At 42.8% G+C, this 15,341-nt stretch overlaps 2 pseudogenes; both read left to right on the top strand.

Annotated features, from left to right (window-relative positions):
* Nucleotides 1-9,063: 9,063 nt before the first annotated feature.
* Nucleotides 9,064-10,256, top strand: LOC139005537 (OCIA domain-containing protein 1-like; annotated as a pseudogene).
* Nucleotides 10,257-13,632: 3,376 nt separating this feature from the next.
* Nucleotides 13,633-14,742, top strand: LOC139005536 (small ribosomal subunit protein eS8-like; annotated as a pseudogene).
* The last annotated feature ends 599 nt before the right edge of the window (nt 14,743-15,341 follow it).

Genomic DNA, 15,341 nt, shown 5'->3' with positions numbered 1-15,341 from the left:
AGTAATCCTACTTGGTTCTTTATGATTGTTTCCACTTCATTAGCAATGTCCTGTTTGGTGACATTTATTTGGCTTGTATTCTATTAATTCTTGTCATCTATAATAGGTTTTTCGGTTTATTGCCTTTGTAACTGTCCAGTTATTTTTTCCCTGTGAGATATTTTCCCTCAGGGTTATCCATTCATTATCTTGCTGGATAGTGGAGAAAAGAGGAGGAGATCAAAACTTAGCTGTGCCACTCCTGATGAGTGGAGGGTCTAACTCTTAATGTCATCATGTGTGTCACTCTCATCAGAAGGCTTTGCCCCTTAGTGGACCGCTGTATACCTTACCTTGGGCTTTGTTCTCTTCTAAAAATGTGTTTGTCTAGCTCACTGGGTGAAAAAAGGCCTATAGGAGAAGGTAGGAGGAAACCCTTAGATGTTTGTTGGTTGAACCAGCACTTACTGGTTTTTTTTTTAATCCTACAGCTTAATAGTGTTCCCCTACAAACTTGGTTTCAGTGTTGTAGGCTGATGGGGAGGGCAGTGATCTACGGTGGGCAATGTGGTGTATAGAAAAGAGCCCAGCTCAAAATTTCTCACCATGTCTATTCTCTATGTTGGGTGTCCGGCCCTCCTCTGTCCAGGCTACTATTCCCTTTCTTTAACAAATCATAACCACCTCTGACCCTTCAGGGGTTTCTGTTGGTTTTCTTTTCTTTTAAAACCATTCATTTTTTTTAAATTTTATTTCTGAGGCATCTTTTTGTGACACTTTGCGATCATGTCAGGGGCTGTATGATGTCCTTTTTATGGCAGCCTACCCCAGTGTTTGTTGAAGCTTTGTGTTTCTAATAATATAGAGCTAAAGATATTTTTTCTTGAGTGATCATGGTAGTATTCTGGAAATGAAGATGTTTAACCTGAAGAACTGATAGGCAGAATGTAAAAGCAAAGGATAGACAAAGCAATGTATATACATGAAAGAAAGCAAAATAATCATTTTACCAAAACATTGAATTTTACTTTCAACATGCTTGTTTAATTTTACAGTCGCTTGGGATTCTTGTTAAACCTGGAAACAAAACAAGATAATTAATCTTATTACAAATTTCTCTTAAATACATTTGTGAGAATATAGATGACTCATAGGGAAAATAAGAATTCCCCCCAAAGTCACAAAGTTAAACTAGTAAAATTGACATGTTATCCATCCTTATAAGTCACCTTAATAAAGCGAAATGTCTCTCAGGACCAAATCAGGAAGGTCAGGGCTTGGCAATACCTTTTTCCTTATTAGATAGTATTTTATACCTAAAGTTATATATAGAACAAACTGTTATCTGTCAGACCGATTAAGAATAAGAAAAATAAAACTTTTTATTGTACCTTATTTATTCCTTCTCCAATGCCCTTCCTATCTTTATATAGATCTGAATTTCTGATCTATATCATTTTCTTCTCTCCAAAGAACTTTTTTTTTTTTTTTAAATATATTCTATTGATTTCCTACAGAGAGGAAGGGAGAGAGATAGAGAGTCAGAAACATCGATGAGAGAGAAACATTGATCAGCTGCCTTCTGCACATCTCCCACCGGGGATGTGCCCGCAACCCAGGTACATGCCCTTGACCGGAATCGAACCTGGGACCCCTCAGTCCACAGGCCGACGCTCTATCCACTGAGCCAAACCGGCTTCGGCTCCAAAGAACTTTTTGACATTTCTTGCAAGACAGGTCTACAGGTTGCAAATCTTCTCAATTTCTATTTTTCTGAGAAAATCTTTATTTCTCCTTCACTTTTTAAAGATAATTTTACAGGGTACAGCAAACATGTCAAATTTGCAGCCCACAGGCCACATGCCTCGTGTATTTGGCCCATGTTAGCCTTTGAGTTTGACATGCATGGTACAGAATTCTAAGTTGGTAGTTTTTCTCTCAACAGTTAAAATATTATACTCCACTCTCTTGCTTGCATGATTTCCAAGGAGAAGTTGGATGCAATTCTTTATTTTCTCTTTATTTTTCCCCATCAACATTTAAACACCCTATACCCTCTTCCATCTCCATCTACCCCCTCCCACCCTGAAATCACCACACTGTTGTCCATGAGTTCTTTCAATTGTTTTCTTTTTTGCTCAATCCCTCCACCCCCACTCCCACCCTCACACCTGATATAATTCTTATATTTGCTCCTCTATAGGTAAGATGCTTTTTCACTCTAAATAATGGTTTCTATGGAGCAAGAACAAGAAAAATGCCATTGGTTAGGGGTACAGAGGGAAATTCACTCTTATGTGTGTTTGTATTATATGTTTTTTAATTTTTGCTTTTTGGGTTTTTCTTTTCTTTTCTTTTAAACTTTGTTGTTGAGAGTATTACAAATGTCCCCTTTTGTCCCTCTATCCCCTCCACCTGGTTCCCACCCTCCCCAGGCCTTCACCATCCTATTTTCTGTGTGCATAGGTAATGCATATATGTATATAAGATCTTTGGTTAAATCTCTTCCTGCCCCCCGCCCCCTTTCCCTCTGAGATTCATTAGTCTCTTCCATGTTTCCATGCCACTGATTCTATTTTACTCATCAGTTTATTTTGTTCATTAGATTTCTTGTTTATTTAGTTTGTTTTTAGATTCAATTGTTGATAGGTATGTATTTACTAGAGGCCCAGTGCACGACATTTGTGCACTGGGGATGGGGAGTGTGTGTGTGGGGGTGTCCCTCAGCCCAGCCTGCGCCCTCTTGCAGTCCAGGACCTCTTGGGGGATGTCTGCTGAGGGGTCCTTAGTGCTGCACTAGAGGCGGGAGAGGCTCGCACCATCGCTGCTGCGCTTGTCAGCCATGAGCCCGGCTTCTGGCTGAGTGGCACTCCGCCTGTGGGAGCGCACTGATCACCAGTGGGTAGCTCCTGTGTTGAGTGTCTGCCCTCTGGTGGTCAGTGCGTGTCATAGCGACCAGTCATTCCACCATTCGGTCAATTTGCATATTAGGGTTTTATTATATAGGATTGCCATTTTATTGTTCATATTTTTTCTTCTTCTCCTCCTCCTCCTCCTTCCTCCTCCTCCTCCTCCTCCTCCTCCTCCTCTTCCTCCTCTTCCTCTTAAAGAATATCCTTCAACATTTCATGTAATACTGTTTTGGTGATGAGGAACTCTTAGCTTTTTCTTGTCTGTGAAGCTCTTTATTTGACTTTCAATACTAAATGATAGTTTTGCTGGCTAGAGTAATCTTGGTTGTAGGTCCTTGCTATTCATCACTTTTGAATATTTCTTGCCACTCCCTCTAGCCTCCTAAGTTTCTGTTGAGAAATAAGCTGACAGTCATATGGGCACTCCTTTGTAGGTAACTAACTGCTTTTCTCTTGCTGCTTTTAAAACTCTCTCTTTGTATTTAACCCTTGGCATTTTAATTATGATGTGTATTGGTATGGGCCTCTTTGAGTTCCTCTTGTTTGGGACTCTCTGTGCTTCCTGGACTTGTAAATCTATTTCTTTCACCAAGTAAGAGAAGTTTTCTATTATAATTTATTCAAATAGGTTTTCAATATCTTGCTCTCTCTCGTCTCCTTCTGGCACCTCCATAATGTGAATGATGGTATGCTTGGAGTTGTCCCAGAGTCTCCTTATACTATTTTCATATTTTTGGATTCTTTTTCTCTTTTTGCTCTTCTGATTGGGTGTTTTTTGCTTGCTTATATTCCAAATCATTGATTTGATTCTTAGAATCCTCTACTCTACTGTTGAATTCCTGTAAATTATTATTTATTTCAGTTAGTGTATGCTTAATTTCTGATTGGTCGGTCCTTTTTCAAGTCTTTGAAGCTAAGTCCCTTGAAGCTCTCATTAAGATCCTTGAGTAACCTTATAACCATGTATTTGAACTCTGTATCCAAAAGTTTGCTTGCTTTCATTTCTTATTTGTGATATGTTTCTTTGTCTCCACATTTTGGCTACTTCCCTGTGTTTGTTTCTATGTATTAGGTAGAGCTGCTATGTCTCCTGGCATTGGTAGAGTGACCTTATGTAGTAAGTGTCCTATAGGGCCCAGTGGCTCAGCCTTCCCAGTCAACTGAGCTAGGCCCTCTAGGTGTACTCCTCTGTGGGCCATGTGCACAGTCTTGTAGTTGAGCTTTGATTGCTGTTGCTATCACTGGGAATAATTGACCTACAGGCCAATTGGCTATGAGGGTCACCTGCAACTATAGTGGAAGAGCTCCTGGTCTAGGAGACACCCCTATGAAGCAGGACTAGCTTCAGTGGGGCTTTGGTGCTCACTGAGTCTGCCCCTTCAGTGTGATGCTTGTTGGATGTGTAGAGTTGTAATCTGTTATGGTGTGAAGCTGTCCACTGGGTCCACACTTGGCTCTGGGGCCTCCTGGGAAATGCAGAGTCATCCACTGCCTGAGGCCACCCGGCAGGAACTACAGAGAGATCTGCAGATGGCTGCTACTTGTATTGGGCTTGAAAGTCTCCAGGTGAAAAAAAAGGAAAGTACCCAGGAGAGGCACAGCTGTGAAGCAAGGCAGGCTGGTGTTAGTGCTAGGTTTGGGGCCTCTTATTGATAGGTTTTGGGCATGCTGACTATAGCTGCTGCTTGTTTGAAAGATTTTAGCAAAGTGTGAAGTCTGAGACAGAGCAGGCCATTCAAATGGAAAAACCACTGCAAACAGCTTGTAAATTGGATGGGTTGGGGTCTCAGTGAACCACCAGGGTGGAGCAAACAGTTTGGGCCACACTGATGGAAACTGACATATAGCTGCCAGTCAGCTCTGCAATGGGGGAGGTATCAGCACAGGAATAATGACCCCTGTGAACATCCTTGTCTGGGAGAAAGCTGCCCATGAGTGTCTGCCCCAATGCCAAACAATCCAGTTCCTTGCTGTATGTTCCTAGATTCCCTAAAGCCACTGCCCGGCACTGGAGCTCAATGTGTAAGTTGGTGTACCAGCCCTTTAAGAGGAACTGCCTGAGTCTCCAGCAGCTTCTGTGCCACTCAACCACAATCCCCACTGTTTTTTACTGCCCAAAGTTTTGGGGACTTTTCTTCCCAGCTCTAGAATCCTGGGCTGAGAGTCCAGTGTGGGGCTGGGACCCCTTGCTTCTTACTGGAGTCCTCTGCAGTGGAGATATCCCTCCCTATTGAAAAAAACACGCCACACATGGGTGTCGGACCAGCCCTTCAGCACCTCCACATCTCCTACCAGTCTCAATGTACTTTCTTCTCTAATTGTAGGATTTCCATTCAGCCAGTTTTCAGGTGGTTCTGAATGATGGTTGTTCTGTATTTTAGTTGTAATTTGGATGTGGTTGTGGGAGATGGCGAGTACCGGCATTTACTTACACCGTTATGTTGATTCTCTTTTCTTTATTTTAAAAAAGTGTGTTTAATTTCTTATGCTTGGTATTCCATATGCATGTTTCATTTTGTTGTTAATCCTCACTCGAGGATATTTTTTCATCAATTTTTATTTGTTTAAAAAATTTTTAAGTGCTTTTTAAAAAATATGTTTTTATTGATTTCAGAGAGAGGAAGGGAGAGGGAGAGAGGGATAGAAACATCAATGATGAGAGAGAATCATTGATCAGCTGCCTCCTACATATCCCCTATTGGAGATGGAGCCTGCAACCTGAGCCTGTGTCCTGACTGGGAATCAAACTGTGACCTCCTAGTTCATGGGTTGATGCTTAACCACTGAGCCACATCAGCTGGGCCTTTTCATTGATTTTTAGAGAGAGAGAAAGAGAGGGAAGAAGGGGGAGAGAGAGAAACATGGATGTAAGAGAGAAACATGGATGTGAGAGAGATACACCAATTGGCTGCCTCCCGCAAACATCCCGACTGACACTGGGGATCAAACCTGCAATCCAGGTACATACCCTTGACTGAGAATCGAACCTAACACCCTTTAGTGCATGGGCCAGCACTCCAACCAATGAGCTATGCTGGTCAGGGCTATGTAACTGTTTTTTATATTACTATGCTTTCTGTTGTCTGAAATATTTATAATAAATATTTTTTAAATCTTCAGTAGTCCTCTAGATGAAGTCCAGAGAACCTAACATGGATTACAAACACCTTCATGGCATCTCTGACCCAGCTTACCTCTCTAATCCTGCCACTTCCAGTTTGTACACAACAGTCTGGCCATGCTGACCAGTTTTCCCACAAGACCTCCAAGCCTCTACCATCCCCTCTCTACAGAACACTCAGTCCCCCACCTTCTCCTGTTACCCCCCCCCCCCATCTTCTTTTTGTTATTATATCTCCACTTAATTGTCAATATCTTTAGGAAAGCTTCTCTGGCACTTTATCTCTGTGTTTGGGTTGGGTATTTCTTTATACTTCCAGAACATTCAGTATTTCATCATCCCTGACCACTTATTCACACCATACTGGAATTGCTGACTTACTTCTCTGTATCTGCCATTAGACTATGAACTCCAAAATTATAGAGAACATGACTCACTTACCATAACATCTGTCCTCTGCCTAGTGCCTGGCACTAGAAGGCCCTTAATAAATATTTACAGTAGGCATTAATTTGTTAATTAGCTATTAACAAATTAATAATGACTTATTTAATATTCTTGAGGCATGGTTTATTTAACATTCTCTTTTTTTTTTTTAAATTAAATCTTTATTGTTCAGATTATTACATTTGTTCCTCTTTTTTCCCCCCATAACTCCCCTCCTTCCAGCTCCCACCCCACCCTCCACCCTCACTCCCCACCCACTGTGTTCATCCATAGGTGCATGATTTTTGTCCAGTCACTTCCCGCATCTCCCACACCCCTTTTCCCCCCAAGAATAGTCAGTCTATTCCCTTTCTATGTCCCTGATTCTATTATAATCACCAGTTCATTCTGTACATCAGGTTATTTATTCACTTGATTCTTAGATTCATTTGTTGATAGATGCATGTTTGTTGTTCATAATTTGTATCTTTACCTTTTTCTTCTTCTTCCTCTTCTTAAAGGATACCTTTCAGCATTTCATATAATACTGGTTTGGCGGTGATGAACTCCTTTAGCTTTTCCTTATCTGTGAAGCTCTTTATCTGACCTTCAATTCTGAATGATAGCTTTGCTGGATAAAGTAATCTTGGTTGTAGGTTCTTGGTATTCAGCACTTTGAATATTTCTTGCCATTCCCTTCTGGCCTGCAAAGTTTCTGTTGAGAAATCAGCTGACAGTCGTATGGGTATTCCCTTGTAGGTAATTGAGCCTCTTTCTCTTGCTGCTTTTAAGATTTTCTCTTTGTCTTTTGCTCTTGGCATTTTAATGATGATGTGTCTTGGTGTGGTCCTCTTTGGATTCCTTTTGTTTGGGGTTCTCTGTGCTTCTTGGACCTGTAAGTCCATTTCTTTCACCAGGTGGGGGAAGTTTTCTGCCATTATTTCTTGAAATAGGTTTTCAATATCTTGCTGTCTCTCATCTTCTGGCACTCCAATGACTCTGATATTAGACCGCTTAAAGCTGTCCCTGAGGCTCCTTACACTATCTTCACACTTTCGGATTCTTTTTTCATTTTGCTTTTCCAATTGGGTGTTTTTTGTCGAATCTTTGGTTTGATTATTGTACTCCTCTGGTCTGCTATTGGGTATAATATTCTTTATTTCAGTCCGTGTATGCTTACTTTCTAATTTCTTTATCGTAGCATCGAGGGTCTCATTAGTTTTCGTGAGGCTCTGCACAAATTTATGGCAAGCCCTCAAAATTGCGATTCTTAGCTCCATATCCTCCATTTCTGTCATGTTTTTTTGTCTCCGCATCTTTTATGCTTTCTTGGTGCACCCCCTTGTGGTCTCTGTGCGCAGTCTTGTTCTAGCCAAGCCTTAATTGTTGTAGTTAACACTAGAGGGATTTGACCCCCAGGCCGACTGGCTATAGGAATCAGCTGTATGGAAAACATCTGCCTTCTGGGGAGGCGCTAATCCAGCCTTTGCCTGAGGCGATCGGCAAATGGCTGTGCCCAGAGTTTGGGCGGGGCGGGCTCAACAGGGCGGGCGGAGGGAGCAGTTATGGCCACGCTCAGTCCCGTTCCCAGAGGCTCTGCTTCTCAGAACCCCGGCAGCCGCTGCAAACCTCAGAGAGAAAGCTGCCCTCAGGTTCCAACTGATGCCGGATAATCCCGCTTCTCCCGTTTGAGTCTGGGTCCCTAGAGACTTGCCCGGATCTGGAGCCCAGAGTCTGAGACTCACTCCCGACAGAAAATGACAACCTCGCCTTCAGCCACCAGCCCGCTTTGCGCGCGCACCTCGGTACCTTTGTATTTTCCACACTGCGCCGCCTCTGAGCCTCGATTTGCTGTTCTCTTTCCTTCTAGTTGTAGAGTCTCTCTTCAGCCAGCCTTCCTGTGGTTCTGGGTGATGTCCGTTCCGTCTTTTAGTTGTATTTTTGAAATGGTTGTTTGCGGCAGCGGTCTCCGGTGTTTACCTACGCCGCCATCTTCAAGGTAGTTGTTTTCTATTTAACATTCTTGAGGCATGATATAATTTCATTTTTTAATGTGAACCCTGTTTCAGAATCAGTATTTAGATAGAATTATAAAATTGCCACCCCATAGTATGAAGGTTAGAAATCATTACCTGGAATAAAGTTCTCTTCTTTTTCAAAGTTGGGTTCAATGTGGTATGTCACCTAAGCTAGGTCTTGCTTTTATTGTCTAGAATTAGCTCATAGTTTGTGTTCCTCAGATTACATAAACTGTTTTTAGGCATATGTGGTAAAGTTCTTAAAATTGCTTTTGTAAAATTTTATTGCTTGATTGATGAGAGAGAGAGAGAGAGAGAGAGAGAGAGAGAGAGAAACATTAGTTTGTTCTTCTACTTATATATGCATTCATTGATCAATTCTTGTATGTGCCCTAACTGAGGATCGAACCCACAATGTTGGCATATTGGGACTATGCTCTAACCAACTGAGCTACCTGGCGAGGGCCATAAATTGCTTTTTAATTGGAAAGATTCAAATTTGGCTATTTCCTACCTCAGAGGGATTGATATGTCATAGACCCTCAGTGATGGTCTATTGAATATATATATTATGGAAGGGTCCCAATTGCTAGCCTCATCATGAAAGATGAATCTCAGGGCTGATTTTCAAGAGCCGAATGCTAAAGTTATAAGACCAATTCCCCACATAGGGGCTGATTACATCCAAACAGAGGAAGAAAGAAGAGGCTTTGCAGAATGCAATGATGAAAGCTTCTGGTTCAGATCTGTGCCTTTGGCTGCAGCAAGTATGTTGATTACTCAATTATTAATTAGTAAAGGAATCCTTTGAAGTCATCCCAAATATGGTTCCATCCCTAAACTCGTATTTGTTTGTATTATGGGATACTTTGCTGAATAGCTTTTTTTAAAAAATACATTTTATTGATTTTTTTACAGAGAGGAAGGGAGAGGGATAGAGAGTTAGAAACATCGATGAGAGAGAAACATTGATCAGCTGCCTCCTGCACACTCCCTACTGGGGATGTGCCCGCAACCAAGGTACATGCCCTTGACTGGAATCGAACCTGGGACCCTTGAGTCCGTAGGCTAACGCTCTATCCACTGAGCCAAACCGGTCAGGGCTGGAAAGCTTTTTAATGTGAAAACTTGCCAAGAGTTCAAGAATCTTGAGACTTCCCCTCTTGGAGAAGCTTTATGATCAAGACAGGCATGATGATATTTACCACCTGGGCACTATTCTCAAAAGTCAAAATATGACTCAAATGTGAGTGATCATTCATCTTTTGTGACATCCTCAGCAGAAGACAACATGGCAAAAGAGATGATTCCTCACCCTGGCCAAGTGGCTTAGTTGGTTGGGGTGCCGTCCTGTACACCAAAAGATTGCAGTTTTGATTCTCAGTCAGGGCACATACCTAGGTTGTGGGTTCAATCCCCAGCCTGGGCATGTACAGGAGGAAACTGATTGATATTTCTCTCTCTAAAATAAAAAAAAATTAATTAAAAAAAAATCCTCGGGGTGAGGAGTAGAAAATAAAAATAATAAACTAGATGTTTCCTCTTTATGAACCAATTCCATTTAGTACTTCTATGAATGAATCTACTCCCACTGGTATTACTGATCATATTGCCCAAGGACCTGATCCCAACTTTAAAGAAAGTCCTAAAAGAAAGAAGATTCCACATGAAAAACTAAGAGTCCTAGCCGGTTTGGCTCAGTGGATAGAGCGTTGGCCTGCAAACTGAAGGGTCCAGGTTCAATTATGACCAAGGGCACATGCCAGGGTTGCGGGCTCCATCCCCAGTGGGGGACGTGCAGGAGGCAGCCGATCAATGATTGTCTCTCATCATTGATGTTTCTATTTCTCCCTCTCCCTTACTCTCTAAAATCGATAAAGAAATATATTTTAAAAAGAAAAGAAGAAAAACTAAGGAGTAAGAACAGAGAGTCATATGAAGTCAGTACTATGCAGGAAAGAATGTCCCCCCCAACAAAGTGAAAGTAAACAAATATGGAGACACCTGGGATGAGTGAAACAGGGCATCATTGGACCTACTGAAGGAGTTCAATATCCATCTTCATCTAGGTGGTCATGCATATCTGCATGCTTTGAGCACAGCAGCAGTCTTCATAAACACATTTAAAACTATAACCTGCCCTGACCGGTGTGGCTCAGTGGATAGAGCGTCGGCCTGCGGACTGAAGGGTCCCGGGTTCGATTCCAGCCAAGGGCATGTACCTTGGTTGCGGGCACATCCCCAGTGGGAGGTGTGCAGGAGGCAGCTGATCGATGTTTCTCTCTCATCGATGTTTCTAACTCTCTATCCCTCTCTCTTCCTCTCTGTGAAAAATCAATTAAAAAAAACAACTATAACCTGTTTTTTTTTTTTCGTGGTTTGGCTTATTAAAATAATGTTTAAAAAACACAAATTTTAATGTTACTATTATGTGAATATATTCACCTTGGGAAACTATTTGAATGATGGTATTATACCATGATAGTATACAATTTGTGAAATTTAAGCTTACAGGACAAGGATACTCTCTTGAGTATCATCAAGAGATTGTAATGCTCTAGAATCAGCATTCATGAAAATAAATGATATCTACATGTTGAATTGGGGTGTGTAGGGGGACTGAGCATAATTTTAATGTTAAGCTTTACATAAAAAGTTATTAGACCCAGACGCGAAGGGAGAAGTCCAAGAAGCTTGTCCTCTACCCAGAGCCCTTATATCTTGGACATCATAGTCTGTGTGAAAACAAGCTGGAGAAAAGAAAATGTTATTAAGGAAAGAACCAAGATGGCGGCGTAAGGTACAAACCTGTGCGTGCTGCCTCCCACAACAACATCGAGACTACCAACTATAAGACAAACAGCTATCATTCAGAACCATGGGAAAGCTGGCCCAGTGGAAGCTTTACAACTGGAAGGAAAGAAAGAAGAGCATTGAGACTGAGTAGGTTGTACAGAGGCTCCAAGAACAGAGGAATAGAGTCGCACGCCAGGCAGGCTGCAACTAGATGCGCGGTTTTTTTCAATCAGAAGGGGCTGCAGACTCAGAGTCCACTGAGCTTGTTTGGGGCGGGATTCTGAGGTCCCAGACCCCTAGGCGGGACGGCCTTGCAACGGGCTGGAGAGCGAGAGTGGCTGTCTCTCGGAGCTGCTCGCCGGCACTCGGGGACGTGAGACGCAGTCGTGGAGAGGCGAGGAGTCGCGGAGATGCCATTGCCCCTTGCTCCACCCTGGTGATTCCCGGGGACCCTGCCCTACTCAATTTAAACCCCCACCCAAGCTGTGCCAGTGGCACAAAGGGAACCACCGGCGCTTTTGCAGCCCAGCTCAGCAGAATGCAGATTTCAACTCCTCGCATACATAAGGGACACACTCAAGAAGCAGAATCAGGTTCAGAGGAAGCCAGAGCCATACCTGGCTGGGCCAGTGACGTGGAACCACTGTACCAGCAAATGCACAGGCAGGTCCACCAGATCCAGTCTCACATGGGACGCTGGGAGACGGCAGACAGGCAGTCTGTGCACTTGGTAGAAAACGAAATCCAAGCAAGCATACCAGATATTAAGCCACCAGAAATGCCTGGAGATTTTGTCCAGCAAGGAGCCGCCCAACAAAGGACAGAATGCCAAACTTCATGTTGCTGAGACAGCCCCTGTGAGGCCGAGACGGCCCCAGTGAGGCTGAGGTGGCCCCCGTAGGGCTCAGGCAGCCCCCATGAGGCTGAGACGGCCCCCGTGAGGCTGGGATGGCCCCAGAGAGTCTGAGACGGCCCCGGTGAGGCTGAGACGGCCCCGGTGAGGTTGAATCGGCCCGGTGAGGTTGAGATGGCCCCGGTGAGGCTGAGACAGCCCCTGTGAGGCTGAGATGGCCCCTGTGAGACTGAGATGGCCCCTAGGAAGCTGAGAAAAATACCACATGAACTCACTCATTTATGGATAATAAGGACCATTATAGGCTGATGAAAAAAATGGATACAGAGGCAGAGCAGCATTGAGCAGACTGTCAAACTACAGTGGGAACCCTCGGGAGGGTTGGGGGGGGGTAGGAGATCAACCGAAGGACTTGTATGCATGCATATGAGAATAACCAATGGACACAAGACACTGGGGGTGGGGGAGACTGGGGGAATGTCAAGGGGGCGGGGGGGAAAGGAGACATGTGTAATACTCTTTGTAATACTTTAAGAAATAAAAAAAAAAAAATTTTTTTTAAGTTATTAAAGGCCTTTATCCAGTGGGGGCAAATTCAAATTTGATGACTATAGTAGGTGTTATTCTATTATATGGTAAGTATGTACTAATGCCAATTGTATTTATGGAATCTAATAAAAATGTCATTGTTACCTATATTTTCTTTTTAGTCTGCTCTTTTGCTTCATTTTCCTTAGAGTCCATGTGCTGCTAACTAAAGATAGTGATTTACAAACAGCTCCTAATCCCATATGTAAAAACCAATACATTATACCTTAATAAAATGATTCAACTTTCCTTTTCAAAAATATATTATATGCTAAAAATGTTAGCAGTGGTATTATGCCTGAATAGTAGGGGTCAGAAATGATTTCTTAATACCTTTTGTCATACTAAAAAAGGCAATTTCCTTTTTAAATAAATACATTTAAATTATTTAGGAAAGCTGAAACCGGTTTGGCTCAGTGGATGGAGCGTCGGCCTGCGGACTGAAAGGTCCCGGGTTCGATTCCGGCCAAGGGCATGTACCTGGGTTGCGGGCACATCCCCAGTGGAAGATGTGCAGGAGGCAGCTGATCGATCTTTCTCTCTCATCGATGTTTCTGACTCTCTATCTCTCTCCCTTCCTCTCTGTAAAAAATCAATAAAATATATTTTTTTTAAAATTATTTAGCAAAGAGATTTTTTAATATATATTTTTATTGATTTCAGAGAAGAAGGGAGAGAGAGAGAGAGAGAGAGAGGGAGATCAATGATGAGAGAGAATCATCGATCGACTGCCTCCTGCATGCTCCCCTACTGGGAATCAAGCCCACAACCCAGGCATATGCCCTTGACTGGAATCGAACGTGGGACTCTTCAGTCTGCAGGCCAATGCTCTATCCACTGAGCCAAACCGGCTAGGGCTAGGAAAGAGATTTTAAGTAGAATGGCAGATGGTTAGCCTGGAAATAAGAAATATGGGATCACTTCAGCTGGCACCAAGCCATGGGCATCTCTTGGGATAACTGGCACAAACAGCAGCAAGAACTGGGACAAAAGAAAGCCCTACCACAGGAAGTGAAACTATGACCTGCTGCCAGCACTAAAATTGGCCTGCACAGCACACACTCAGTCCACACGCGGGGAGGCAACAAGAAGTACTGAGCCTTGAGGCTGGATGTGGACAGCTTCTGCTGCGACTCAGAGTGTTGTTCACGCAAAACAAGGATTATGGATGCTGTCTACCATGCATCTAACTATGAACTGGTCCACACCAATATCCTAGTAAAGAACTGCATCGTGCTCACTGACAGCACCCCATAGCCATTATGCACTGCCCCTGGGCCGCAAGAAGGGGGCCGAGCTGACTCCTGAGGAGGAAGAGATTTTGAACAAAAATGATCAAAGAAAATTCATTAGAAATATGATGAAAGGAAAAATAATGGCAAAGTTAGCAGGCTCATAGAGCAGTGGTTCTCAACCTTCTGGCCCTTTAAATACAGTTCCTCATGTTGTGACCCAACCATAAAATTATTTTTGTTGCTACTTCATAACTGTAATGTTGCTACTGTTATGAATCGTAATGTAAATATCTGATATGCAGGATGGTCTTAGGCGACCCCTATGAAAGGGTCGTTCGACCGCCAAAGGTGTCGTGACCCACAGGTTGAGAACCGCTGTCGCAGAGGAACAGTTCCACCAGGCAAGCTTCTTGTGTGCATCCCTTTAAGACCAGGCCAGTGTGTCAGAGCAAATGTCTATGTACTAGAAGATAAGGAGCTAGAGTTCTATCTGAGGAAAATCAAGGCTCAGAAAGGCAAATAACTCCTCCTCCTTCCTATCTTAGCTCATGTAATAAAGGTGTTTATTGTTCTAAAAAAAAAAAAAAGAAAAAAAGAAAAGAAAAGTGGGAGAAGCAGCATCCTGTGTAGCCAGCATAACGGTCCAGGTTGTTGGTACATCCTGACAGTGGAGACAAATCCAAATCACAATCTTATGTCACAGTCATTGATAGCACATAAGTAGCTTCCTCTGCCTTGATTCTGTATTTATCCGGCAACTTTCCAATTTATGGCTTGTGTCCTAAGTCTTTTTTCTCCTCATTAGGGAAAATGCTTTAACAAGTCAAGGCAAGCATCTGAACCATTTACTTATTTTCAAGCATGCAACCCCCCCCCCCCCCCGGCATTCCCCCTTCCGCCCGTAGGACCATCCCTTAGGGCAGCAGTTCTCAACCTATGGTTGGCGACCTCTTTGGGGGTCGAACGACCCTTTCACAAGGGTCGCCTAAGACCATTGGAAAACACATATATAATTACATATTGTTTTTGTGATTAATCACTATGCTTTAATTATGTTCAATTTGTAACAATGAAATTGGGGGTCACCACAACATGAGGAACTGTATTAAAGGGTTGCGGCATTAGGAAGGTTGAGAACTACTGCCTCAGGGAAATAAAGGATTATGACACATCACACTATGTGTCAGCTTTCTCTACCTATAATTTAAACAAGATCTGAATAGTGAAAGACAGTATGTGTATGTATATGCTTATGTGTGACACAGAGTAACAGTGTCACAGAGACATAGGGTAAATTTCCGAGAAATGGCAGATTCCATCATTCTGACCCTAACATTTGTCTACTGTTTGGTAAGATTTTTCACACAAGATAGTCTTTACCTCAGTGGAAGAAAATATGTAAGCAATTTAGCT

The sequence above is a fragment of the Myotis yumanensis genome, unplaced genomic scaffold, assembly GCF_028538775.1.
Source record: "Myotis yumanensis isolate MYYU_CA2020_CCGP unplaced genomic scaffold, mMyoYum1.0.hap1 SCAF_3, whole genome shotgun sequence".
NCBI lineage: Eukaryota > Metazoa > Chordata > Mammalia > Chiroptera > Vespertilionidae > Myotis > Myotis yumanensis.
The sequence above is the reverse complement of the archived record's forward strand: the minus strand, read 5'-3'. Positions and strand labels throughout refer to the sequence as shown.